Below are 27979 nucleotides of genomic sequence, written 5' to 3' on the forward strand. Positions count from 1 at the left end.
AAATCTTGTTAAGAGGATTTAAACACGAAAGAATAATTACACAACATAATATTTGCAGTATTATATATTTTGGTATGTGCACATTTTGGTTTGCAAATAAAAAAAATATTCAATATTAGTACAAAGGAAAAACTAAGGATACGATTGAGCCTCAAATAAACGAACTAAAAAAAAACTTAGGATTTTTAAAAACAATCATTTATATGAAAATCCTGAGTCTGCCTGTCAGTAACGTTTTGAAATCATTCGCCGAAATGTTTCATTAAACACTACTATATAAGTTTTAGATCACTACAACGGTCTGTTTAAAAATAAGTACTATACTGCCCATAATCGCATAACAGTCCCATGTCGACTTTTGACCGATTTGCGTTTTTTGAATAAATCAACTCAACATCGTCAGAAGATCGATAAAAACTGCTAAAAAAGTAGCCTTTGTTCCTAACTTGTACAAAACCAAACCCCACTTGTGTTGTCCCATCTTGAAAATATTCGCATAACAGTCACATCAAAGTCCGAATAGTGGCCGGGCTCAGAAGTAGGACTTCTAGTATTACATACGGTCTCTCGGTACTACTAGTTATTCACTTATGTGTAACGAAGTAAAGGGAAATCAATTATACAGTGAAACCTCCATGAGTCGATGTTCTATGTCTTAATATTGACTCATGGCCATACTTAAACAAAATTTCACGGTAACTATGATGACTCGCTCAAACAGCATTCTAAAGCATTTCTGTTCCTTGACTCGATGTTTCCATGAGTCTATGGCTCCTTCAGATATCGACTCATGGAGGTTTGACTGTATTTAATACACACTTGCTTACGGCATTGTAAATGTCATGTATTCACGTTCTTTCGAAATTATTTTTAAATTAGTGGATATCACACATAATTATGTATTTTCAATTACGATGCATTACCTACAGATTTTCATTTCATATTAATCTTATTGTATGTCCGTACTTAACCATTTGGGTAGTACGAGGGGAATAAAAAAAATAAGGAACAAAAATAATAAAATAAAGTTCATTCTACATTTTTCATTTAAATTTTATAATGATTCTTTGCTGGATTAGCTAGATTCGTCCTGAATCAGGTTATTCTGGAACATCTCGAATCGTTTCTATCGGATTCCATTTCCGCATTATCCAAAAGACTGTAAGCGCATTCCACATCATGACGTGTGTTTTGAGAAAGTATTCAATCCTATGTTTTTGTTTATCTGGTGATTCATCCATGGACATACAGTAACCTATCCGTAACTCGTTATTCCGTATCTCGATATCGAGTTATAGAACGTGTAGTAAATGTGGGTTTTGATGGATACCTCGATGGTCCGTTTAACCAAAGTTACACTGAATTTGTGTTCTATAACACGATATTTCCCTAACTCGATAGTTGCCTTAACATCGAGTTACGGAGAGTTGACTGTACTATAATAACTATTTTTACGGCCAAAGAACATAAATAGCAAATGAAACATCCAGTACATTAATAACAATGAGTGTTTTAGTAGCTGTCGAACGAGCTGAAATATTGGTATATTATATTGTATATAACCGCTAGGGACAATGGAAATTCGCGGCAAAACTCTTGTAATTTCGCGTTTGACCTGGGCAATAAATCCAAGATTTCGCGGCTTTGTCGCGGTTCCATAATTTTGGCATTATTTTACCCATAAATACACATTTTCAGTAAAGACAGACTTTATATGTATAACAAACACTGATATATTCTTCAAATATAGTTTTTTTTTACAAATTAAGATGATAAGTTTAATATCAATGTGGTAATGCAAAATTTAAAACGAAATTATCAAGCCAAAAAAACATCCAAGTTGAAGCTCAACAGTTATAAAATGTTTAGTGAAACTTAGAAATCAAGATGAATAAACCATTTTCATAAACAAAAAACTGGAATTTACAGTGATTTTCATATGAATTCTCCAAATTTGACTAATTTTGCGTCATTTCGCGGGATTCCCCAAACTTCGCGGTGAAAGCTAAATTTCGCGGATTTCGCGGCTTCCGCGAAATCACGACTTTCCGTTGTCCCTAATAATCGCATAACAGTCTCGCTACGATTTTTCTGCATTTTAAGGCAAATTTTCAACTTGAATTCAGAAGTTTATTAGGTTTGTTCGTGTACTCAACAAACAGTGATGTGTAGAAATTTAACACATTTTAGGCCAAATAGAGACTCAAAATGGAACGAAATTGTTTCCACATTTCAATCGTCTTTTTCTCAGTTTGTCGTTTTCCAACATGGGACTGTTGTGCAAAGAGGGGCAGTATAGACGACCATAAAATTAAAAATATAACATAACAAAAGTCATTCTGCACAATATTTGAGAATTAACCAATTCTCTTAAATTCGTAGAATGTTCTGGAGCTTTTCAAATGTGTCACAGCTGAAACAGTAATTATTTTAGATAAGAACGCTACAACAGAAAAGTGTTTAATGAAGTGTGGCTAGGAGATACATATACGCGATTTTACAGTATTAAGTGTCATGCCAGGGTGTCGACTCAATTTCGAAAATAAAATTCACTGGCTTTTCTTAATCTTCCAGTCGTTTTTAGGTAAAATTCCAGACCACTGAATTAGTTTATTTAAACCGAAATAAGTACGATTCTTGAAGATACATATTCAACTATTTGCATGAATCAAAGTTATAGGCCGTATGAATGAACTCAGCAAAAAAATTAATTTACTCATGTTGTCATACAAACTTTGTTGAGCGTTATTCAAGTTAAAATATCAGACATTGCTGAAGAGCTATCTCAGAGAACTGGTGCAAAGAATTCAACAGATATTTCTCTCGAAATTTCTTTTGAAATTCTCATACGTATTTTGATTTTTATTCCAGATCTTCCTTCAATAACTTCTGCAGGAACTTTTCAAAGATTTCATCCAGAAGCTTCTTTTCTCCTAATGTTTTTTTTTCTTCTTATCACAAGGAATTATTTCATTAACTCCAAATCCAAAGATTCCTTTAAGAATTCCTCTAATCCGAGGATTCACCTCCAGAGCTTTCTCTAAAAATTGTTAAGATTTGAGGAGGTTAGAAGCAGAAGGGTATAAGTGACAAACATCTAGTGTTGAGAAAATCAACTCAACTTTTTCAGTTTTGTAATTTTTCATTCCATACAAATTGTATGTTTGCCAAAATCATATCAATCTACTGCGAATTGTTATTTTTTGTTGGACGAAAAAGCTCCTAAAATACCGTTGGAAAGCTTAGAAACAAGATAATTTTTAAGTATATCTTACTCGGAACTGACCGAACCGTCCCTTTGCGTTTGGGTCCCTTAATATTTTCAGCCATTCCACCTTGAATTTCTACAAGAATAGCATTTGGAGTTCTTGAGAATATTTCAGGAACACTTCACAATGATTCGTTACAGGTAATTTATTTTGGTTTATATTTTATGATTCCTATATGAATTTCGACTAGGTTTTGTATTAAACAAATGCATTCAGGGACTTAATAATGCGTTTATAATAAGTTTTATGATATCAAAAATCAGCCTAGAACTGAAAATCTCATTAACAAAGGATTGAAAAGTTTTCTTAAGGATAAGGGAATATAGCACCTGGCACAACCCTGAAGTAACACTTGGACCCTTATTCAGCAATTTTCAATAAATTAGGAAATATGAAATTACAGTCAATGGTATTTTTAAAAAACCCTACACCTTAAATTTTCAGGAGCTTTTGAAAATTTGACATACTCTATTGATGTATCTTCACCTAAATACAAGAAATCTCATTTGTTTTTCCTCTGTGTATCGTATTACCAGTTTTACTTCTACATTTTTAGCAAACTTGTGAAGATTGGCATGATTCGATGGAGTTAACTACGCTAACGTCGAAGAAATAGTTCGGAGAGTACTGTCGATGTGTTTCTGTCCCAGAAAAAAAATAAATGCTGAGGCTAAGTATAGGTAGTAAAGTAGAGTTTACTCTTGTATGAACAGGAACGTTTTCTCAATGATAAGCTGTTATTTTAAACGATTGGTTTACTTATTTCTTGCAGAAATCGTATTCAATGTTAACATAATGATTATTGTATTGCTGTGTTGGGCAAATCGATTACATTGCAGACAATCAACTAGTTTGATATTGTACTATAGTATTGATTTTTTTTTTTAATTTCTTTATTAGTATCATTCCAAACATTACATTCATTATTTCTTATATCTAGGTGTTCTGTGTTATTAGACAACACTATCATCCTAATTTGGTAAAACAAATCTAAGATTTTATTAACATTTTGTTAACAACATATTACATTTCATTTGCCGTAGCAGTTCAGATTTTTTACAGGTGAGTTGATTTCACCTGCTTATAAGAGAAAAAAAAACGCTTTGAATATACTTAACCTAACTTAACCTAAACATATAACGCATTATCGTGGCAATAGAAGATTGTAACGATTTTTGCCTGAAATTATTGATTATTTTATTTGACATTTGTTCCAATGTTTCAACATTGGATATTCTATGTAACTCATTGGTACTATACCAGGGAGGAAGCCTCAGAATCATTTTCAAAATTTTATTTTGAATTCTCTGCAGAGCTAGTCCATATTGGTACAGCATACAACATGGCTGGCCTGAAAATTTGTTTGAATATCAAAAGCTTGTTCTTAAGACAAAGTTTTGATTTTCTATTAATAAGGGGATAGAGACATTTTACATATTTGTTACATTTGGCTTGAATGCCCTCAATGTGATTTTTGAAAGTTAAATTCTTATCTACTATATTATTGATAATTTTTCCTTGACCTCTAGTGAAATTCCCTGACTTTCCAGACCAACAATTGAATTACCTGATATTCCCTGACTTTCCAGGTTTTTTTTCAGGTAGTCGACACCCTGTGCGTGTATCGACATCGGGTAATGTTAACAAAATTATAAATTATCCTTTATTTTTCTTCTGCTGAAATTTCAAATGCGAGCGCTCAAGTTAACCACCTAAAAGCAGAACTTCATTTGCATGTACGATCTATGGGCAAGTGGAATATGAAAGATCCACCTAATGAAAATTAAATATAGCAATTAATTTTTTAACCAACATGTCCAATGCTAAAATTATTGTGTGAATTACTTTTTTGTAAAAAAGTTAAAATAATATCATTATTTTTTTTGGAAGAGAAGTAAATAGGGGAACTTACGTATTTTCGGCAGCTTTGTTCTCTTCATCTGGGGAGCTTTTGTCGGCCAAATCTACTGAATGCGCCTACCCTGACTTTTGTTGAGGAAAATTGAAATTTTCATCGGTATATATTTTGATCTAACATCTAGACCAGCCTTTCTCCAACTGGCGAACCACTAATTGGCCATGAAGACTTTTATGGTCGATCACAAGTTATGCGAGAAACGTATCAGTAAGGTGGTGGGATGTACCATGAACAAAGTAAATAAATTATTCTGTAATTCCATGCTAGTTTCAAGAATGGGCGTAGTCAGCTAAATAGTAATTTTACCACAGATTTTATTTTTTCTTCTTGTGGTCAATGTACCGTTTTGATTCATATTACGGACACTTAAGGACTCAGGGAAATATAACCCAGCATAGAGCATACAAAATATATCATTCTGTATGATTCCTTAACGCTATCGAGCGTCGGAAGCCCTTTACTTTCGAACGGTGGGTGAAGAATAAGCTTCCGCAACTTCAATAATTTTAAATAAATCAAAATGTGTGGCCTTTTCATGATTCTTATTCCGGACGCTTCCTCACTTTTGCCTCATATTCCGGGCACTTTGAATCGAATTCCGGACAGCTCATGATAATCATTAATGGAACAGTCAAATCATCAATCGAAATCGTTAAACCACCAAAGAGACATCTAAGGTAGTTGGGCATTTTAAATTTTCAAAGATATTTATGGAAAAAGTTTATTAAAACAAGCCTTGAAATTGAGAACTTTTGAACAGCAAAAATTGAAACATTTCGCGTGAAATGTTTCCCATACAAAGTAGAGTGACCGGAATTTGAAGCTGTCCGTAATATGAATCAAAACGGTACCCCAGTCCTTCTCATGTTCGCAAGGTTGACGTAAGCGCTTTATTTCAACATTCTAAATAAATAGAGAATGTATCGGCCGTGATTACTTTTTATTATTTTGTTATGGCTATATCTGTCATGGGGGTCTGTAGAAGATTTTTGCAAATGATGAAATTGATAGATGGATAGGCATCGCAAGGCAGCTACAAGATTGAAATTAATTAGGTGGTAAAAATTGATGCAAGTCATCGGGGCACCAGTAAGCATCGAAGCGTCCTTTGCCTAACTTCTCTACTAAAGAAGGGTTGGTTCAAAGCTGTGAGCTTTGCTATAAACTCATACCCGAGTAGAATGTACAATTTACAGAACTGCAGTAATTTGAAATATTTCTTAACAGTTATCTGTCTGGGATAAGACTTGATTGTCTTAAATGTTTAAGAATATGACGCATTGGATATTACACTTATCATTTTATTACGAAACGAATATTAGATTGGTATAAGTAACTTTTTGATATTTTTTATTTTAGTCGGCAAAAAATTCGTAGTTTAGTAAATACATGAACTCCAGCAAACAAACCTGTGATTGATTTTTTAGCAATTCCTGTTCATGAGGAACTTACAGGCGAAGATGCAACGAATATAATGAAGTAGAGGTAAAAAACGAATAACTTGAAACATTTCTTAATAAATCTATACGAAAATCTAGTTTTTTTTTGTTGACCACATTACATTGTGGCGAAAATCGTGATTAAATTTCAGAACATAAAAAAAAACTAGCAAACTTCTAGAATCAAAAAATAATAACTCAGGCTCAGTTTGTGGCAAAATTTCGGTAAAATAAACTCTTTCTTCCAAAACACTCCAGAACACAATTTATTATTGACAAAATAAAGACAACCCGAATTAGATGAATGTTGTGCATGAGTAATTATTGAAAACTATCATATCACTCAGTGGTGATACGTTACCTCACGGTTTATATGATCTACAACCCTGAAAATGAATAATTTCGCATTTTTAGATTAAAAATCAAACAGTAATTGGAATCACATACTTTTTGCTGAAATTCATGAACATTTAGGTTTGACGTTAGGGAATAGCCACTGATGTCACTGTTCATTAATTATTATTGTCCAACAATGTTCTAGCATTTATTATAGGAAAGTATATAGAAACAGGTGACCAAAAGTGTGTACAAACAGTTTCAAGTAATTTCTGAAATTATTTCTAGCAAAATTAGTACTCCGCTTTTAAGTCCTGGACGAGTTTCTGACCAACTCTTTGATTTTTTGTTTGGCTGTTATTCCTAACCGTCTCTGGAATATCTTCTGGAGATTTTGATGAGACAGGTTGAAAATCCTTTCTATAGCAGCAGATTACTTCAGAAAGTTCACTGATCGAAAAAAGTGACCACGTCACTAAAAAGTGACTTGCTGTTATTGGAATCACAAATCAGCACAAACTCGATTTTCAGCATGTGTGAAAATTACACACAGACGTGTTGGTCCAGAAGAGCGCGTTTTGTTAATAGAGTATGTGCTTTGATTTCAACTCACTCGATGCAATACTTTAGTCAGATTGGTATCAAAAAAAAAAAATGTATGGCAAAAATATTGTTTCATTATACAGAATTGGACAAAACATTTGCAACTTTTTCTATTTTTCATACAAAATGACCAACTTTGGTAAGCTAAATCTCAGTTATTTATGGACCGATTTGAATGAAATTTTGGCAGAATATCAGTCATAACTTGAATTTTAACATATATTTTTGAGTGATTTTTCCAATCACAAGGTCAAAAGCAGTAACGGTATGACTAAAGTGAATTTATTGATGATTTTTTATAAGTGATATAACTAAACATTTTGAAGGAATAGCTTCATCATATCTTTAGCAAAATTGTAGATGTTAACGAGATGAACAAGTTTGCTGCAGACAGTTTTTGTGTAGGGCTATCAGATTTTGAGATAGTTTTGAATTTTTCGTCGAAAACTACACTTTAGTTAAACCGTTATAACTTATAAACTCGTGATTGGAAAAATTATTCAAAAATATATGTTAACATTTAAGTTATATCTGATGTTCTGTAAAAATTTTATTCAAATCGATCCATAAATAACTGAGATCTAGCTTACCAAAGTTGGTCATTTTGTATGGAAAATCGAAAAAGTTGCAAATGTTTTGTCCAATACTGTATCTACGCTTCAGTATATGTATAAAACATCAAAGGTTTGTGAATCCGTGATACAATCGATAAATTACTGTCCCTAGTCCAAGATACTGCCCACAGTGTATACAATATTGATAAGGTGATGTATTCCAAATAAGGCCGGAACAAATTTGAAATTTTACTTTTGTACTTTTGATGTATAAATATTAAAAGCATGATCATCATCCACAAGCTACGTTTCAAATGTCCTTGTCCTTGCCTTCATTGCATTCGTGTAAACGTTATGATTCTATTTTTGCATTAAAGAATATAACCATATTAATGGGGGAAATCGCTCTATAAGTATAAAGCCGTATATAGAAAAAGTGCCATCAAAGCTGCTTTTCAGGACACGTACAACAAGGGACAATGGACATTCACGATTTCGCAAAAGCCGTGAAATTTGGCCTTCGACGCGAAATTCAGAAAAAAACCCAAAATCCGTTTGATCGTTTTAATTCATATGAAAAACCACAGTAATTTTCAGTTTATTTCCTATTAAAATGGTTTATTTATTTTGGAGTCAAGATTCCTCCACCAATTTTCGTATCATTTAGTTTATCTTGGACTTCGTCTGATTGCTTGTTTTGTTTTAAATTTCAAATTGCTGCTCTTATAATTAACTTATTACCTTGATTTGTAAAATACAAATTACAATTACTAACACACCGCTGAGTTTACACATTTGAAATGTATTTTCAGTTTAGTGCAAAATTTGTCCAAAATTTACCAAAAGTAATCTAGTGAAATATTTTTACAAACAAAATGTTACATACCTATATGTTAAATCAAATTAAAATAATCTGAATTTATTTTAAAGTTGCATCCAAGTGCAACATTTATGCAGTGTTCCTAAAATTGTAAACAGTTTAAATACAATTTGAAAAAAATAACAAAAATATGTAGATTGTTGTTATGAAAAATCGAATTATGAAAAATGTTTAATCTATAACATTTTTCATATTTCGATTTATGAAAAATAAAAAACAAGGCATAGTTATTGTTCAAAACATTTTGATTTGACGGTTGTATATGCCATAAACATGATTTTGCAGCATATGAGTATAAAAAAACTATGAATTTAACTGAATTTTAATTTTATTATTTATTGTCCCCCCCCCCCCCCTCGACACATTTTGATGGAAAGTGACAAAAGAAGATTTTAAGATTTGTTCCGGCCTAATGACAACTACTTAATGACCTCGTTCCTATCCACATCGAACAAATTTGTTGAAAAAATAATTTAGTGAACCAGATCGTAGATGCTACGGTAGGAATGACGTTACATGTTTACAATCAAATCTGTTATTTACACAAGTAAAGCGACTGTCTTGTTTTGTGTATGCCGTGGCACTGCCGAGAGTTTGACAGCTAGAAACATAAGGCGCCAACAAACTATGATAATATGTAGAATGTTTCCTTACACAAAATCTTTATGCTCAATACAGACCCCACCACCCTGTTTACTGTTGTAGCTCCATCACTAATAGTGTGAGCGCGGTAGGCGAAGGTGTGTAGGAGAAGAACTAAGCAACTATATTTTGGACAGTCCATGGCGCTCGGTGGCCAATAGGAAGACCAACACTCGGGATGCCACAATACTGCCCACAATGTATGCCTGCACCGATGATTATTATTTTGTCCAGTGAAACCATCTTGATCGCACCCCTTCTCGTTGTCATCACTCATTTTCATTGCATGCCATTTTGCACCTTAATCCAGAGTAGGCGACGACGACAATGATGACATTAGCCAATCGATTCCCGCGATCCCCATTTTTGCAAAATGCAGTTTTTTTTTTGTTGCTACTTTTTCGCTTTCGCAGCCTGCAATCAATGACCATTATGATACACACATACGATTCACTCACTTTTTCCTCCAATTGTGTAATGTCCAGCAGGGAAATAGTACTCTGGTTTCGATGTTCATAATATTCATCGTCGATGCTGAGATGCTGGGAACTCCTTATAATATTCTTTCTTCCGATTTCGTGATGAAATGAAAACTTTTTTTTTTCTTCGCTGCTGCGATGATGATTGAATCTGCTTTTGCTGCTGCTGCGAAGTCTCTTCCCATCCAAGAGTGTGAAAAAGTGTTCCTCACAGAAAGAAGAGTAAACAACAATTGCGACCCGCCATTGTTTTCTGCAGATATTTCGCCGGGAAACGACGCCCGACGCGAGCACTAATCGTCCGAGGAATCGCGGTCACTTTTGCCACCCGTAGGCGCGCACCATTTCCGTCCCGAACCGATCTAAATGCGTTTAATTTGACGAAAATAATCGACACGACGAGACAGCGCCGCCATTATAATTTTCCATCTTTTACTTGTAAATGTGTGCATGTGTGCGTGTGATGTCCTCCTCCTCCTCTGATACTCTCTCATATGAAATTCTCTCTTGTGTGCTCTCTCGCTGTTCCCTTTTTCGCTTTTGCGTTCCATCTTCGAAGAGCGATTTTCGAAGTTCGAAAATATCTGCGACCATCGAAAGGTGGACCAAAGTGTGTTAATTTCGCGCAGGTGTGCTCAAATGAACCGTTAATTTTGATTAGAAGTTTTGTTTATTATTGAGCATTTTGCACCAGATTAGACTACTGTGCAAATAATTTTTCCACACTAACGTCTTTCGTCGCTGTTATGATTTTCCTTTTTTGTGAACTATTATTAGGGTGCCGGTACCAATGGTTGTAATGTACCAGTATATTGGACTATGGAATAAAACATACATTTTTCGATAAAAACGACATGCACGATTTTTGGTGGATAGTCTAGTTTAGTCGATTTGCAAAATTTCAGTTTTTATTTGATCGAAAAGTCATATAAATAATTAAGTGTACGCCAAAAAAATTCTCCCTTGCACCAGTAGTTGCCGGCGTGTTCTAGTAGTGTAGGAATAATGTTTATAAATAGATATTAAAAATAAAGAAAAGTCCCAGTGATGATGATACTACATTCGAAAGATTTTAGTAGCTGCTACGAGGGAAAAATGCTAAACCTGTGTAGAAATCAACTATTTTGTTCAAAAACCCTTATATATTTCCTGAACTACTGGAGCACTAGCGCAACTACTGGAATACGTGTACCAAAAGTGGCTCAAGCGATTTTACGCTCAAAAAATAATTTGATCACGCTTTTTATATTTTTCCCATATAGTAGAGGTTGATACTATATGTTGACGCCGGTTATTATGATATGATTTTTTATAGCTTATGTAGTCCACTAATGACACCGGCACCCTATCATATAAAAATAACTTCATTTTTTGCATTAACTAGTTCAAACATTATGTTTTCCATTAGAAACAAAGTGACGCATCCGCAATTTATCCCTGGTAAGAATTTCGTTTGAAATTTGATGTGCTTGAGTAATCAATAGTGATATCTGACTTTCATAAGTTATTTTATTATAACTATCGTCGTCAAATTTCGGAAACCAATCCGAACATAGTTCGGAAACCAATCCGAACATAGGCATAAACGTCAACACGCTGCCGGAAGAATGCACTAGTGAGTAGGGACTACAACCTGAATCTGGCAACGGGAAACGGAACTGATTCTTGGCACTCAGACGATGATCAGCCGTTCTGACATGGGGAAAAGATGCTGTTGTGAACCGCTCTTAAGGTGAAGATTAATCGAAGCCAAACCTCAAATTTTCAAGAGCACAAACCTGGAGAACCAAACATCCGTTTAAGCTAAAAACCTAGTCGATTGATCACCACCAGCCAGTGACCAATCGGTTAAGTTTTCAGCTAAAACAGGCGTTCGGTTCTCCATATTTGTGCTCTTGAAAATTTGAGGTTTGGCTTCAATTCATCTTCACCCTAAAGCTAAGTATGCTGTTTCGCTCAAGAAAAGTAAAGAAATTCCTTGACTGAAAGGGTCAAGAAATTTCCTACAGAGAGCCCCCTTTGAAGTGACATTTCTCCTCAACTGCGTACTGCGATAAGAAAAAAGTGATTTTCTTGACCATTTCTTGGGAGAAATTTTCCACGCATCGAGATAGGCGATTCCTTTTCTTGTCATTAGCAAACCGGCCTTAACATGTAGTACATACGCTGGAGGTTTGCAGATGCAATCCACCCTTCCATGTCATCATACGATTAAATTTCCTAACGGTATTGGTTACCCGATCTTCACTAAACTTGCATCCAGGCTAGGGAGCTGTGACCACAATTTGCCAAAGTTCATCGATTCTGCCAGGCAACCAAAACACAAAGCAGCAGCAGCATCAATACCATCAGGTGTTGCGCTGCCAACGGTTCACACACTGCTTGACTGTTTTGAAAAATGTTAAACAATTCAATCGCTAATATTTCGCTTGTGTTTTCAACTAATTGAAATCTATTAGCGCTAACAACAAGAGCACAATCACTCCGTTGCGATACATATAAACAAGTTCAATTTTATGCCGCCTTTATCAAGCAAAAATGCAAAACCCCGAAAACTGGAAAAATCGTGTTACCACTGTACTCGAGTCTTTTCGCATTCGGGTTTGAATAAACGTTGGGAAGAAGAAGATTACAGTTTTGAAGAACCGTGACATTTTTTTGTTTTGAACTGTCATGGTTTGCTTTGTATTTTGAGGGTCGTGTAGAAAGATGTGAATGTAGAGGCGGTAAATGTTTGCTACAGTACATTTCCCATCCCTGGTTGCATCGTTCTTCTTCTTCTTCTTGGCATTACGTCCCCACTGGGACAGAGCCTGCTACTCAGCGTAGTGTTCAATGAGCACTTCCACAGTTATTAACTAAGAGCTTTCTTTGCCTAAGTTGCCATTTTTGCATTCGTATATCGTGTGGCAGGTACGATGATACTTTATGCCCAGGGAAGTCAAGGAAATTTCCATTACGAAAAGATCCTGGACCGACCGGGAATCGAACCCAGACATCTTCAGCATGGCTTTGCTTTGTAGCCGCGGACTCTAACCACTCGGCTAAGGAAGGCCCATCGTACCTCGACCATTACTTTGAGGAGTTTGGGATTGGAGTTGCAGGACAGCACGCTGAATGTCACACAAAGGAGTCGTTTTTATTCTTGCCGGTAGTACGGGTTGCAAGAAATATTTCGATTCCTGGGAAATCGGATTGCTTTGAAGAGTAAATCTTTCTGACTTTCAATCTAAGTCAACCATGCTTGTCATTAGGTGTAATTGACTGCGAAGCGTTTGTTGTCTAGTATTCGTAGCTTTATTACAACATTCAGTAAAAGGGAATATTAGGTCCAAAAAGCATAACATATGCTATGCCTATCAAACTAAAGCATCTCGCTGTGGTTAACCATTTTTATACTCGAACAACTTGTTTTGAAAGATTCCTTTGAGCTTTGGAAAGGGAAGATTTCAATTGATTTTTTGTTGTTACGCTTTTGCCAATACCAAATACATGTACTGTCATACTTTCGTAGACCGGCCTCTTAAGCTAGGTATGCTGTTCAGCTTAAGAAAAGTAAAAATTTCTGCGGCAAGAAATGGTCAAGAAATTTTCTAGAGTGAGCTACATTTGAACTGACATTTCTTTTCAACTGCGTACTGCGATCGAAGAAAAATGCATTTGTTGAGCATATCTTGCAAGAAATTTCCCACGCATCGAGATAGTCGATTACTTTTCTGTTGAAGTGCATATGATGAACTTTATGATGAACGTCATTATCACAGAAGAAACAGCTTCTGAAGCCGTATTAAAATTATTGAGTCCGAGTTTTCTTTTACTAGTATCCATATACGCAGCACGAATCTATGCGGTTCCAATCATCGCGTCCCAAATGAACATCATTACCTAATGATCTTTGTAAATATCCATTGAAAACCTTCCATTAGTACCATGATCAACCTATGTATGTATGTATGTATGTGACATACAGTGACAAAGATGATTTTTATGAGTTCAATGCACACTATGTGACTTTTGTTCTGTGCGGGGATTGCTCGCTGCGCGTTATTTCCGCGAGGCTATCCAAATTTTCAAATTACCCCGCAATACGCGAGGTACCAATGGTGCGCCATGCCCAGCATTTACCTCTATACGATGCATATTGTGAACAAATACTTTCTTAAAAAAGCATGCTTAAGAGAGAACGTGCGAGAAAATAAACTAGTTTAATATATTTTATTTCTTTCAATGATTTTTTGACGACATTTTAAAGCACAGGCCTACTAATGTTAGAGAGAGTGCAAATTGTATCTAGCAAATGAATAATTGCATTTGAATCTAAAAATTCATACAAAGGTCAATATTTCAGCGCATTCGCTTAATCCAGATTTTTAAAAGCGCTTATGGCTGCCGCAAACAGACTCGATTTATGGTAGGGACATGTCGCTTGGCTTGGCTTGGGCCGTTTTCTATTGAACGGACGGATTGAACGGAAATTTCTTAAGCGTTGTTTCGCCCAAAAAAGTAGAGACATTTCTTGACTACATTGAAAAAAATTTCTATCTATTTTCTTTGATCGCCGTACGCAGTTGAAAAGTAATGTCAATTTAAATTGAGCTCACTGTAGAAAATTTCTTGATAATTTTTTGCGCAGAAATTTTTACTTTTCTTGAGCGGAACAGCATACCTAGCTTAAAACATCAAAAATAACAAAATGTATCAATGTGTGCAAATATGAATTTTTGCATTTACTATGATAAGGGGCTGTGCATTTATTACGTAAGACATTTTTCGGGATTCTCCAACCCCCCTCCCCCCTTGGTAAGATTTTTTGTATGAAAATTAAAAATAAATAGTATTAATTTTTATTTTGTAAAAAGGAAATTTAATTTTGTAAGAAATTTCAACACCACTCCTCCAGCGAGGTAAAGGAGATTCAATCTAGAATCGGAATGGCGAATTATTTGGATGATACACTGCCTACTCGTACCGAGTTTCTGGATCGAAAGATGTCAAAATTTTGGCGTTGGCTGAATAAAAAATGTTTGTTTATCTATATTACTTACTATTTTAAAAATGATTCAAAATGCTTTTTGGTTGAATCGTTACGACTTGAGCTGACGTTCTCATGGACCATACCTATTAATGCGGTCACGTTTCCCGTCTGCTCCATCGATGCTCTTAGGTTTTACCAGGCTGATCATCGTATAAAAAGCAGAAGCTTGGGTTGCTGGTGATGCCATTAGGTGTATGTAATTTAACCTGATGGTATTGGGGGAAGCCAAAAGCGATGTTAAAAGTGATGTAGAACTCTTAGAGAATTCCTTAAGAGCATAACAAATTTAAGGTGCCGAAATCCTTATAGGAGCCCTCTGAAATCGGATGGTCTCCGCAGTGTCAGGAAAAGCATGAGTTACAGACAGTTTTGTTCGACTAAATCGAGTCCTGTTATTACGGAGACCACTTGGATTTCGGCCAATACAGTTTGATATGGATTGCTCAAACCGTATTTTTTCTTATAATATGAAGATTTAGAATCATTATTGTCCAACATGGAAGTCACTGTTTGCGTAACATCAACCCGGTCAACCAGTCAGTGATTTTCGATAGCGATCGATATAGATTCGTTTTGAACCGTTAGCGATCGACATCGTTGGTTGAAGATCTATAAAGAATTATGAAGACTGGTTGGTCGGGAACCTTAAGAATTATAAGAAAATTACTGTTTGGAATGTACCGTGGCCGCCCCAAACTCTGCGCACGTTCACCAAAATTCATCAAAATCTGGTGAAATACTTAACTATTCAAAAAAAAAAAAATACTTAACTTAACAAGTCGAGCACTCGACACTGAAGAAGTCGGTAAGTTGCAGACGAAATAGGCCTATCTGTCAAGATAAGCAACACATATTAGAGTTTAAAGGTATTTGCTCGCCTAACTAGTGATTTTAGTATTTTATTTTTTGCAAAAAGTGAAGTGTTAAAGTTCCATTAGTAGTTTTATACATACCGGGTAACCCGTTGGTTTGACCTCATTTAATCTGAACACTTTTTAATCTGTACCCCGCTAATTTGCACATCGTTCAGTGAAAGTTCATAAACAGTCTAAAACAGTGCTTCACACACCAAAGGTGAACGCAAAAAAATACGTAGTTTGTATTCTTTTTATATTTTGGTTTAGATTTTAGAAAACTAAGTTAATTACATATTTTGTAAATCATATGATGATTTCGATTATTTTGAGGGTTACACTTAATGGCATTCAGTAACAGGAACTATCACAGATTGAATTATATATAAAATTCACTTCACCTAATAAACTTCTATGTTAAAGACATGCCACGTTCCATTGAGGACGTAAAGCCGTAAAAAGCAAGAAATTGAAAAACAATTCGGAGTTTAAATGCTTATAATGCTTTTAGTAAAAAACTTCATCTGATATAAAGAATTTATCGAGTGCGCAGAGCAGTGTTGCTCAGACTCATTTCCCCAAAAATAATATTTTCCGAACTACGAAGCCACGAGCTACTACAACCATGCTCTATCCTCCTAAGATAGATGGTTAAGCTTGAGTACTGCACACAAAATCGATCAATTTTGATCTCAGAGAGCCACAATTCAAGTTTCGGTGAAATGGAATGAGTGAGTGAGTGAGTAAATCATTTCACCGAAACCGAGATCGAAACTGTCGGATCCCATGTGCAACACTCAAGCCCAACCACCTCCCCTTCCATCTCAGGACTACAACGCACAGTAATAACAGTTCATGGCTTCACAATTCGAATTTCGGGGAAATTAGTCTGGTCAACACTGGTGCAGAGTTAGGAACATTAATGCGCAAACTAAGGAGCATTGCAAAAATGAGTGCGCAGAGTTAGGAACACTGACACCCTTGAGAAGATTAAAAAATGCAATAAAAATCATTACTTATCGAAGCTTTTTTTCCCTTATGGGAAGTATTCACTTCAACAGAAAAGTAATCGCCTATCTCGATGCGTGAGAAATTTCTTGCTCAAGAAAAGCATTTTTCTTTGTTCGCAGTACGCAGTTGGAAAAAAATGTCAATTCAAATGGAGATCACTGTAGACAATTTCTTGACCATTTCTTGCGCAGAATTTTTTAGTTTTCTTGAGCGGAACAGCATATCTAGCTTATATATAAGATCAATAAGTATTGACTTCCAAAATTTCAGAATATTGTGTTTTGTTTTCAATTAATTACAACTGATTGAAATTCGAAAGCCTTGAATGCGCAGAGGGCCTTTACGGTACGATAAATTGTGTTTTCAGGGCGTCTACTCGATTACCGAAATGAAATTCCCTGACATTTCCAGGTTTCGCAAAATAATTCTAGTTTCAACAAATACTCGAATTTTATAGATATAAAAGAAAATAATGCCAAATTTTAAAGTGTTTTTGATTTAAAAGCAAATTATACACTTCTTTACATTTTTTAACTGAATCAGATACATACAATGCAATAGTAACATACATATGATTCTATACACATCAAATAAATGTTTCTATTGAAAAACATGTAATTTGTTCTGGACTGGTTTCGAATAATTTTGCCCATTGTTCCAAACAATTTTTATATAAACGCTTTTTTCGTACAGAAATAGTCGTATGCGTCTTTACGTAGGAAAAAGAGAGAAGGTTAATCATAATTATTACGAAATTTAAAATAAATAAGAATCTTGTTTTGGAAATTTTTTGTGACATTACGATAAATAATTTCTTCAGGTTAGATGAACAGATAGATAATAACTTTATTTGAGAGATTTTTTTTTTCTTTTGAAGTTCATTTTGTGATTGTTTTCCATAAAATCTCCCCAAGAATTTTCCTAAGATATTTCTCAAAAAAATATTAATGATATCTCAAAATAAAACCTGGACTTTTCCAAAAATAACCACTAACAATATCTCAAGGATTCCAACAGGACAATCCTTTGTCCTCCAGGATTTTGTCCGGTGATTCTTCCATCATTTTTTCTACAGAATGAACAGAAACTACTCCACATGTCTCCAAGGATTTCTCAGGAGTTTCTACAAAACTTTCCTTCATAATTTCTTTAAAATTTTAACCAGAAATTTCTCAACGGGTACCAGGAATTTCAGGAATACCAGGAAGTTCAGGAATTATTTCAGAAACTACTCCTAAGATTATTTTGGAAAGTCATCCAATAATTTTAAGAGATTTCTCAATAAACTTTTCAAAAAAATTGCAAGCATTCTACTAGGATTTTTCTTTGTATTTTTCCAGGGAAATGTGAATGAAATTTTCCACAAAGCTGAAAAAAATCGTGGCGTAGGGAGCCGGATTCTATTTTTGTCACATTTGATTCACTTTGGTAGTGGGGTTTTTTAGAAGTTATTGAGCTCATATTTTGCCACAATATGCGTCACGTTACATTCCATCTTGTGTATTTCACATGCGAAACAGTTTGGTTGTAACTGGCACCATATAAACATTACAAAGCTACTTTCTGGTTTGAATTTTTATGCGCCTCGCATATGCAGTAGAGGCTGAGTTATTAGTATAACATATAGCTAACACTGCTTTCTCTATATAGTAGATCTTATATGGATCATAGCCATGTAGGTAGTATGATGTTTGCATCTCAGGTGCTGCGGTAGTGAAAAAAAGAATAGTATTATGGTTTCTTTGAAAATTTTGGATCGAGCTCCCGCAATGATCTGATATTGTCTACTAACAAAGCTTACTAAGAAAAAAAGTTTACTTTTATTGTTCATAAGACAATTATAGGCTATAAAAATGAGTTAATAAATCTTATAAAATGTTTCGATGTCATGATAGTTTGATTATATTATTATTATATGCAATGTAAGGTGCCCAACCTAATCATATGAAAGCTAAAATGGATACTATTCTTCTTCTTCTTGTCATTAACGTCCTCACTGGGACAGAGCCTGCTTCTCAGCTTAGTGTTCTTATGAGCACTTCCACAGTTATTAACTGAGAGCTTTCTTTGCCAAAGTTGCCATTTTTCGCATTCGTATATTGTAAATTTTGCACCCAATCGGACGCGACTATTTGTAATCGTCGCCGGTGAAACCGTCGCCAGTCAAGAAACCGCTGTGAATTTGACGTTTCACCCGTCTTACCAACACAATGGCAAATCACCTCCTTTGATTGGTTTCCTGGCGACGATTTTTTCAGTCTGCTCGAAAGTTGGCGGCGCGTTTTGTTGCGAATGAAACAGACAATATCGTGTGGCAGGTACGATGATACTCTATGCCCAGGGAAGTCAAGGAAATTTCCATTACGAAAAGATCCTGGATCGATCGGGATTCGAACCCAGACACCTTCAGCATGACTTTGCTTTGTAGCCGCGGACTCTAACTACTCGGCTAAGGAAGGCTCCAAGGGTTCCATATACGACAAACTAATTTGGTTCATTGGTTTTTATATTAAACGTAAATATTTTCCTTGTCATCTCTCCTTTGGTGAAAATGATATTCATCGCATATAATGAAAACAAGGCTGTCCGAAGAGCACTCTATATGTATTGCATATAATTTATAGTCGATGATTTTGTTCCTTGCTAAAACTTATATGCAATTCCAATAGTGCAAAATTATATGCCTACCATATAACATAGACCTGGAATGATGGCTCAGTATAGGAATAATCGGAGGATTTCTTGAAAAAAAAAAAATGCTGTAGTGGAGCCTCAAATGAACTTTTGATTATTTCATGGGGATTTTTTGAGTGATTATTTGAAAATGTTTGAAAGAATTCTAGCAATCCTTGGAAAATGTTGTAGAAATTCATAGAAAAAAATCTAGAGAAACTCAACAATGAAACAAGTAAAATTTAAGGAATTATTTGAAATGTTCTTAATAGATCTACGCGAATAACTCCTCGATGAATTTCTGAAGCAATTCTTTGGAATAACCGTAGATGAAATGGCAAAGAAATTCTTGTCGGGTATCTTGAAAAACAAAAATCCTTGAACAAATTTTACCAAAAACTTCTAGATGAACCTTTGCGGTTTTTTTTTGGAAAAAAAATCTGTGGAAATCATTGGAAGATCTCTCAGAGTAACGACTGTAGATTGAAAAGTTAGTGAAAAATATCTGGAGAAGTAACATTAAAGTGCTCGAGGGTTTCCTAAAGCAAATTATGGAGAAATTTAAGGCATCATTTGAAAAATTGTTGAAAGAATTGGCATTGCAGATATCTAGCAGAATTTATGGAGAGCACCCTGTATTAAATTGAATGGTGCAATTCCCGAAACTGTTTTTGAGCAATATGAGAATAAATTTAGCATCATAATTATCTGCAAGCAAGATAAGCAAAAAAGAGACTTAAGAGGTTAAAATAGAGATTTCAGAGACTATCTTTTATCAATATCAAATTTTAAAAAGTATCTATCAAAAATATTTACTTTTTAGAGACTTGCGTAAAAATAAAGACCAATTCTCTGCTATTTATCCTAGACATGTTAATCTTTTACTGAATAAATAAAGGGATATTAAGGTGATTATAAAACAAAGCCACACCTCAAATTTTCAAGAGCACAAGACATGAGAAAAAAACGTCGCTCCGGAATCAAAATTAATCACATTGATCACCTCCAGCAAGCAAGTAATTTGATTGATTTTCAACGTGAACTGTTGTCAGATTCTCCAGTCTTGCGTACTTGAAAATTCGAAGTTTGGCTTCGTTTTATAATCACCTTAAAAACGTCAATGTGGTAAGTCGTTTATGGTAAGTCGATAAAATATCAGATTCGAAAGGATCCTCACTGAACAGCTCAAATAATATTTTGAAAGTGGCACAGCCTAAATTTTTTTCGATTGAATAGAATTTTCTTGCAAATATTGGTTGCAAAAATCATTTATCGTAAACATATTCTTCCTGCCTTAAAATAATTTCCCTGATTCTGATCGAAATTCTCTGAGAATTCCAGGTTTTTTTTTTAGGTAGTATACACCCTGGTTTTTCTCTGCGAGATTTTTCATACGGCAAAATGTATTTCGGTAGTTTAGTTCGCTGCGTGTATAGAAGTAAAGTTTTTACGTGGTTTCATCACAGCTAGGCACTTATTTATACAAAACTACATATTTCTACTTTAAAAATATTTTTCACTCAATATTTCATGTTTTCTGAACTTGTTTAGTTTACTTCTGTCAAGGTGCACAAAAAAAAAGCAGCAGTTGTTTTCCACGGAAATAAAAGTAATATTAAAATTATAAAGTACAAAAACAATACAGTTTTCTGTTACATAATGTGAAATTGTTTTTGAATTGTATTTACTGCCGTGAATTGCAAGTCAGTCCCATCTGCATTTTCGTCAAAATTGAGTTGAGTTCAGTTTTCAACATCTCTTGCAACGCTCTTTCAGCTACACTAATGAAATAATATAATTTGTTCGGAAAAATTAGGAAAAAAACAGCAAGTCAAATTGTCCCATAATGAAAAGTAACCGCATATCAGTCCCACTACAGACTTTCGCACCGTGGAACACAAAAATGTAACTTGTTTTGATTATCTTAATATTTTTCTCGGAAAGATATCGCAATGAAAAGCAAGTTGTGAAAGTTTCATTAAGATTGGAACATATTCCAACCCTCTGGAATTTTTTGAATATTCGTATGGAAAACGAGTTTGAAAACTTCACAGTCCATTTTCTCAATGCCTACTTTTTACAGAGGGACTGACTTGCGATTAACGGCAGTTTACAAACAAGAATAATGTTGCTTTGACATTTAATTGCAAAACGCTGTATGGACCTATGCACGAGTACACTAATTTGACGTTTGAGCGGTGCCGAATTCACTCGTTGCCATGGTCACGTAAATAACACGGCACCACTCAAAAGTCATATAGTGAACTCGTGCATCGGTCCATGGATCAATGCATGAGTTCACTAATTTGACGTTTTAGCGGTGCCATATTCACTCGTTGCCATGGTCCCATAAATAACACGGCACCGCTAAAACGTCAAATAATGAACCCGTGCATAGGTCCATTATATCCAATACGTTATATTGTGCATTAATGGTTTATTCCATTCACTGAATGGTACAAATAATCTTTATTCGATTTCCAATCTTTGACTTTGAAAAGTAGAACTACTTTGATGCACTTACCTGTACCATCGTACTTATGTTGATCCTTGAACGTCATGGAGCGTGGTGACGCCTGAACGTCACAGCAGCGGTTTGCTGCTTTTCCCACCAGATGCTCCCTTATCGTTCCCACCTTTTGTATACAGTCAAGACAAAAACAAACCGGTGGCGCTATCTGCCGCCCCAAAACCAACACTAACTGCTTGTGGTATGTACTTTAGCACTGATTTTTTTCCTCCCCGATACGTTTTCTTAATTTTCCTGCCAGCCAAAACGCATCAGATTCCCGAAATGTAGATTTCCACTTATTTTATCGCCTTCCGGTCACTGGACACGATCTAATCAATATTTTCTTCCCGAAACTATGCTTTGATCAGGATTTTGTAGCACTTGTGAGCTTGAAAACACAATTTTTTCTTCTGACATTATTCACCACCCTTTACAATCTTCTTCCATTAGGATTTTCCGATTTTGCTGTCACTCGATTAGCCAACTCCAGCTTCGAGAAAAACCATTTTAGCAGAACACTTTTTTCTGTCGTGCAAAATCTTATTTCCACTATGCAACGCCACGACGTATTTATCTTATTTTTACTAAATTGCAAATCGTTACTTCACAATAACTTCACTCTTTTTGGCTTCGTGACGATGATGATGATCATTTTCATCTCTATCGATTCTTCGCTGTTGCTCTCCCTTCAAAACAATTACAATCATCATTTTTGCCATTGCTTGCAATTTCCATTTTGTGTAAATTTACCCCAAAAAATAACACTTTTCGCCCCAAAGTAGTACGCTTGATCGCGAAAGGGATCGTTCCCCGTCCGAATTGCACTGTTTTCCGGAGGAATTGAACCGAATTCACTGCACCATCCGGGACAAATCTTTACAGAAAATTTTCCTTCACTACACTGCTCCTTGATGGATTGGAAGTTTTTATAAGTCGAATTTCACACACAGAAAAAAAATACAGCACCCGAAGCAGCAAGCGGAGACGTTTTGTGAAAGTAAAACGTCAACAGCGTCAAAAGGGCTTTTCGGGCTTTTCGGAATCGGTGCGCGCGCGGAGAGAGGTGCCGATGTGGAAGAGCGAAACGAATCAATGCCCAAACTGGTCGAAAGTGTATAACAGTTGTGAGGGTTGTGCGCCCTTAAGTCGAAGAAAAGTATTGAAATCGTACTTTAAAACCTAAAACCAATATTTGAGAATTTTTATGTTATTTTTCACACTCTTAAGCCCGATTCGCTGCTGACAAGTAATTTCTCGGCCTATCTTGATGCATGGGAAATTTCTGCAAGGAATCGATCAAAAATGCGCTTTTTTCTGATCGCAGTATTGTGCTCTGCAAGATAAATCCACGTAATGCGATTATCTGAAAATGTCGATATACCGTCGCATAGATAATGAAAATCACCAAATGTTTCAGATTTAGCAAATTTGAAACATTTGTGTCCTTGAAGGACGAAAAAATCCAAGCCTACTTGAATTTTGACGTTGCGTTTGAATTGCGCGCATATCTTCTGCGCGTTACCGCCGCCACTGGATGTGGATTTAATATAAGCGCCGCAATACGCAGTTGAAAAGAGATGTCAGTTCAAACGGGAGTCGCTGTAGAAAATTTCTGCAAGGAATCGGCGAGAAATTTCTTTAGCGATTCCTGTTCAGCAGCAAATCAGGCTTTAGGGTTCATTCACAAATTTCATAACGCTGAAGGGGGTGGGTGAGTGTCCTTGTAATGTTACGGCTCATACAAAATTTATTGTATATTCACAAAAAAGTCGTAACGAGGGGGTGGATAGGTCTCGAAAATGGCCATTTTAGCGTTACGAAATTTGTGAATGAACCTCAATATTGCGATTTTTTTACCACCTAGACTTCAGTGATCTGAATTTCGTCTTTCTCAGATTTCGCCTTCGATTTCGCTGCCCCTTTTCGATCACCGCCGCCCATGCAATTATCTTAAGGTTCATGACAGTTTTCTCCGGCCGGCTCAATGTTTACCATTTTTTCTTTGTTCTCGACTCACCAGCTGGTCTTGTGTACACAACAAAACCAACTGGTCCTCCGATGTTTACAGTCATCGTCATTGTTCTCATGCTCCAGCTGATCGTGTTCTTGAGTCAAAACCAGCTGGTAGTGACTGAAATCAAGGATGAAAGGTGGATGGTGTTTGAAAATGTACCATCAGTGCACTATTGGCAGCTTCTCAATTTCGTCATTAAAGTCTAATAATTTGTGAAAATTACAATATTGCTGCGCTCATTTTAAGTCCACATCCAGCGGCGGCGGTAACACGCAGAATATATTGACAATTAGAAGTTCGGCAGTCAAAACTTCGGCGAAATTCGGCGTCGGCATTTTGATTTGGTGCTTCGCCGACGCATAAGGATTGCCTTTGTCGGCGTAGCACTTCGGTAGAATGCCGACGCCGAACTTCGGCGAACTTTCGGTGATATTTCATTTATCTTATGAACTTCGGTCTAAAGTTAATCTCAATATGGGCTCATTCATTTATTTCATAACGCTGAAAATGGCCATTTTTGACACCCACCCACCCCTTCGTAACGCTTTTTGTATGAATATTCTACAAATTTTGTATGAGCCGTAACATTATGAGGACACCCACCACCCCCTTCAGCGTTATGAAATTTGTGAATAAGCCCTATACCAGGTCCGTCACACTCGGGCTCAGATTGGGTACCACTTCTAGTACTGCATTTGGTCCCTCGGTAGTGCAAAAGGTACCCAAGTTTGACAGATCGCAGTACACTTTGAACGGCATTCTAGATTACCTTATGAGCCATAAAATTTTGGGCAACTGCAAAGGACATGGAGGTCTTTAATTTGTCTTTGCCTATACTGCTTCGCGACTAAAAATGGTGAACCAACGTGCGAAGTTCGATTGTTGACCAACTTCGCCGCGTCGCGAGTCACTTCGCTATAGTGCGCATCTATGCCGCCCTCCACCTTGTGCATTATGCGCAGTGCGCACTATTGAGAATCGAGTAGCGACGCGGCAAAGTTGGTCAAAAATCAAACTTGGCACGTTCAACACGAAGCAGTATATTGTCGCGCCGCCACCAAACCAGATCGCGCCTGTGTGACTCGCGACTTGCCTCAACTCACCGCTTTTAAAATCAGTTTTTAAGTGTGGCGCCGCATTCTTACGATGCTTATGAACACAGCGCACTATTCAAATATTAGTCACGATGCTTGGAGATTGAGAAACAATAAATTGAAAAAAAAAAAAGTTTGTCCTAATTTCTGCCGGATCCATAATACATTGAGGCAAATAATGAGTTGAATTTATGGACAGTTTGATCGGACATAATATGAACAATAATATAAGAATGATACTCACTTTGAAAAATATTGTGATGTTCACTAATGATTAGACTTTCATGACGAAATTAAGAAGTTGCCAATAATGGACACTGAAAATAACACGGATCCACACGTTCGATCCTAACTCTTTTCAACGTGGATCCGTCGTGTCGAATTGAAAGGTGAAATGTGTACATACACGTTACATGTTACCAACACTACTTAAAGAGTGCTGGTGGAAAATATAAACAAGGATCAACTGTTCCCAGCTAAATCAAACGGCAGTTTCTTCCACTCAGCAAATTTTCACATGCACTGAAAATAATCCACACGTTCGATCCATATTCTTTTCATTGTGGATCTTTCGTGTGAAATGGCAAGGTGATATAACGTGTAAAACTTATAATTCTGTTAAGGTTTGACTATGGTTCGATAGCAAAGGCTTTTATACATAATTTCAACGTGTTTTATAATTGAGATATTTATCACTAGTAGAACTAGTTTGCCCAACATGATAAGGACTTACGTTTGCCTTTCACGCGTGACATGTTTATTAGCATGTTATTGTAGTATAAGAGATTGAGCCATAATGAAAATGAAAAAAAGCAAGCATAAGCTTTTATAAGACACCGTCTTCCACATCATGCGACTGTTCATTGGTTGATCGACTGAACCAATCAACAGACAGCTGTCAAGGATGAACGGGAAAGCAAACGTATAAAAGAACACCGCCTGATGCGGTCACATCAGTTTATCGATGATAGTTGAAGCGGACGGACGAAAAGGAGCAGCAGTAGCAGCAGCGGAACAACAGTGGAGAAAGCTACACCGCTCCGACGATGAGCAAGCGGGTGGCACCGCCCTCTTTTCGTCGGAGCGTCGAGACACAGCAGAGCAGCAATCGGCGCCCAGTGTGTTCCTCACTGCGGCCGTCGAAAGAAGCGGATTTAATAGAAATAAAGCTGCTCTGGTCACGACAGTTATATTTTGGGAAACCGTGTGCCCGTAAGGGTTCATTCAAATATTACGTAACGCAAAATTTGCCAATTTTAGACCCCCTCCCACCCCCACGTAACAGCTTTTGTATGGACAATTTTATTTTTTTGTATGGACCGTAACACATTGTAAGACCCCCTCCCTCCCCCTGTTGCGTTACGTAATATTTGAACGGCCCCTAAGAGGTGCCTGGTATCAGAAAATCAAGAAATCGCTAATGAAGTCTACAGCCAACTTTTCGAAAATTTGTAAATTAACGTGTTTTACATGTGAATTCGGATTGTCGATGGCGACTGGTTTTACACCATCGATTGATGTGTTTTACAATTAGTGAAAATTCACGCGTGAAACACATTGATCGAGCTTGTTGAATGTTTTCAGTGTGTGTTCGTGACACCGCTCGGCAAGAGCTCAATGTCAAAATTCGAAGAACGACTAGTAGTTCATAGCAGGGATGGGAAATGTACTATAGTAAACATTTACCACCTCGACATTCACATTTTTCTACACGACCATCAAAATCCAAAGCAAACCATGACCGTTCAAAACAAAAAAATGTCACGGCTCTTCAAAACTGTAATCTTCTTCTTCCCAACGTTTTTTTCAAACCCGAATGCGAAATGACTCGAGCACAGTGGTGCCACGATTTTTCCGGTTTTCGCCTAACAAACATTTTTGCTGAACAAGAGCTGAAAAAATCACTCTTAAGCTTATTTCAATTTAATAAACTATTGTTCAGCAACTAATGTTACTTGGGCGGGGTTTTGGATTTTTGTTCGATAAAGGCAGCATGAAATTGAACTTGTTTATATGTATCGCAACGGAATTATTGTGCTCTTGCTATTAGCGCTAATAGATTTCAATACACCCGATTCTGTTTTTGCACGGATTATTTTTACACGGCCGTGCAAAAAAAGTTTCCATTCATTTTTTTCCATCAAAACCTTAATTTTGCATGAAACGTCGAGAAATGGTGTTACTTTTTTTGCACGGTTTTTTAAATTTTTAACTGAAAACTTTTTTTGCACGGTACGCATCCCCCGTTCAAAAACAGAACCGGGTCCGGGTGTATGTTGAAAACACAAGCGAAATATTAGCGATTGAATTATTTAACATTTTTTTCAATCATTCACCTCGAGATGGCTGCCCGAAAACGGTCATAGTGGAGAGACAAAAACATTCAAGCAATGTGTGAACCGTTGGCAGCGCAACGCCTGTTAGTATTGATGCTGCTGCTGCTTTGTGTTTTGGTGGACTGGCAGAATCGATGAACTGTGGTAAATAGTGGTCACAGTTCCCAAGCCTGGTTCATAGAATGGTTGGCCGGGTATTATTTATCAAGCCGTGCTGCGTGAGTCATGCTTCTGCTTGAACATCACCACCCGAGTGCGTGCGTGTAGAACAGTTTAACGTGCAAACAAAAAATCTAGAACAAAACGCCCAAAAGTGACGTTTGTCGTTGG

General features: G+C 36.2%; 1 protein-coding gene across 2 annotated transcripts in view; it reads right to left on the reverse strand.

The window, feature by feature from the left end:
* LOC5565534 (PHD finger protein rhinoceros) overlaps positions 1-23191 on the reverse strand; it is a 61109-nt gene extending 37918 nt beyond the window's left edge. The window contains exon 1 of one of the 2 annotated variants that reach the window (XM_021842048.1): positions 22218-23191. The gene's annotated coding sequence lies outside the window, so the exon portion shown is untranslated. Of the gene's footprint in view, positions 1-10099; positions 10569-22217 lie in introns of those variants that run through there. The other variant, XM_021842047.1, reaches the window with a different exon arrangement.
* Between the last annotated feature and the right edge of the window lie 4788 nt (positions 23192-27979).

Source organism: Aedes aegypti, chromosome 2 (assembly GCF_002204515.2).
Source record: "Aedes aegypti strain LVP_AGWG chromosome 2, AaegL5.0 Primary Assembly, whole genome shotgun sequence".
Taxonomy (NCBI): Eukaryota; Metazoa; Arthropoda; class Insecta; order Diptera; family Culicidae; genus Aedes; species Aedes aegypti.